Genomic DNA, 2,117 nt, shown 5'->3' with positions numbered 1-2,117 from the left:
TGGTCTCGATCTCCTGACCTCATGATCCGCCCATCTCGGCCTCCCAAAGTGCTGGGATTACAGGCTTGAGCCACCGCGCCCGGCCTGTTTTTAATTTTTCATATTCATTATTAAGTTGTTTCCATATACACCTGATCACTTTTAGAAGGAAATGGAGCATTAGTGGATAGTAAACATCTTGTAAAGCTGTGCTTCTCAAAATACGGTCCTTGGATCATCAGCATAACCTGGAAACTTGTTAGAGATGCAAATCTCAGGTCTTGGCTTTGACCTACTGAATTAAACTCTGGAGTTGGGGCTCTGTAATTAAACACTACCATAATTCTGGTGCAAGCTGAAGTTTGAGAACCACCATCTTATCTTATCTTATCTTATTTTATCTTATCTTATCCTATCTTATCTTTGTGGGGGGATCTCACTCTGTTTCCAGGCTGAAGTGCAGTGACGCAATCTTGGCTCACTGCAACCTCTGCTTCCCGGGTTCGAGCTATTCTCCTGCCCCAGCCTCCCGAGTAGCTGGGAGTACAGGTGCTCTCCACCACGCCTAGCTAATTTTTGCATTTTTAGCAGATATGGGGTTCCACCATGCTGGCCAGGATGGTCTCGATCTCTTGACCTCGTGATCTACCTGCCTCAGCTTTCCAAAGTGCTGGGATTACAGGTGCGAGCCACTGCGCCTGGCCAAGAACCACTATTATAAAAAATTCCACTTAAACATTTAATCTCTTCTATCTAAATTACATTAAGAATAGTATGTTTGAAATTACCTCCACCTTCCCCCCCCCCCACTGTTTTTTTTGACACAGGGTCTTGCTCTGTCTCCCAGGAGTACAGTGACGCAGTCTTAGCTCACTGCAGCCTCGACCTCCCAGGCTCAAGCGATCCTCCGACCTCAGCCCCTGAGCTCTGACCACAAGCATGCACCACCACGTCTGGCTAATTTTTTTTTTTTTGTAGAGACAAGGTCTCACTGTGTTGTCCAGGTTGGTCTTGAACTTCTAGGCTCAAGCTATCCTCCTGCCTTGGCCTTCCAAAGTATTGGGATCACAGGCATGAGCTACCACATCCAGTCCGAAATTCCTCTCTTTTACTTGTGGTTCTGCCTAACCTGCATTCCCCTCTGTGGGCTGCTAAGACTGGACCCATATTTATTCATTTTCTATTCCCCCAGATGAGCAAGAGATTTGACAAAATAGTATGTTTGCATCTATAATCTTTGGCCGACTTGCAATGTAAGTCTCTGATACCCCTGAAATAGCTGCCTTACAATTTCTGTATTATCTTTTCAAAAATCTTAGGATTCCTCTTTTATTAGTGTCATAAGGGAGACAATTTAAAAAGGAATTCTGTTTTCTAAAATTCTTATATAAATGGAGATACATGTGGATAATTTTGCTTGCCATATCAATGTTTGGCATTATATAGTATAGTTCAAGTTTTCAATAATTCTTTTTATTTAGTAAATATAGGTATAATGCCCTATTTTTATCATGTGACCATATGCCATATCACTGTCAAAAAGGGAGTAAATTGTAGTTATATATCATAAAAAGAGAAGGGTAGAAAACTTCTCAACAGTGGTTCTCAAAGGGGGCCATTTCTGGTTGTCACAGTGACTGGGAAGAGGTTGCAACCATCATTTAGTATGTGGAAGATGGGGATGCTTAATGTGCTCCAGTGGGTGGGAAGTAGGAGGCAGTCCTGAACAGTGAATTGTTTCATCCAAAATGCCAATAGTGTCTTGTGGAGAAACACTTCAAAAGAGGCTGTTCTGAGCAATCGTCATTGTTTCAAATTATTTCAGACACAGTTGCCAAGTGCTACCAAAAATCATAGTTAAGATACAGTTATGCCTGTAATCCCAGCACTTTGAGAGACCGAGGCCAGCAGATCACTTGAGGTCAGGAGTTCCAGACCAGCCTGGCCAACGTGGTGAAACCTTGTCTCTAGTAAAAATACAAAAGTTAGCTGGGTGTGGTGCTGCATGCCTGTAATCCCAGCTACTCAGACTGAGGCACGAGAATTGCTTGAACCTGGGAGAAGGAGGTTGCAGTGAGCTGAGATTGTGCTACTGCACTCCAGCTTGGGTGACAGAGTGAGACTCCATCTCAAAAAAA

General features: G+C 43.3%; 1 protein-coding gene across 1 annotated transcript in view; it reads left to right on the top strand.

Moving 5' to 3' along the window:
* The window catches only part of CENPI (centromere protein I), a 75,541-nt gene that overhangs the window by 46,341 nt on the left and 27,083 nt on the right, over window positions 1-2,117 (top strand). The window lies entirely within an intron of this gene.

This window comes from Colobus angolensis, unplaced genomic scaffold, assembly GCF_000951035.1.
Source record: "Colobus angolensis palliatus isolate OR3802 unplaced genomic scaffold, Cang.pa_1.0 Scaffold385, whole genome shotgun sequence".
Taxonomy (NCBI): domain Eukaryota; kingdom Metazoa; phylum Chordata; class Mammalia; order Primates; family Cercopithecidae; genus Colobus; species Colobus angolensis.
The sequence above is the reverse complement of the archived record's forward strand: the minus strand, read 5'-3'. Positions and strand labels throughout refer to the sequence as shown.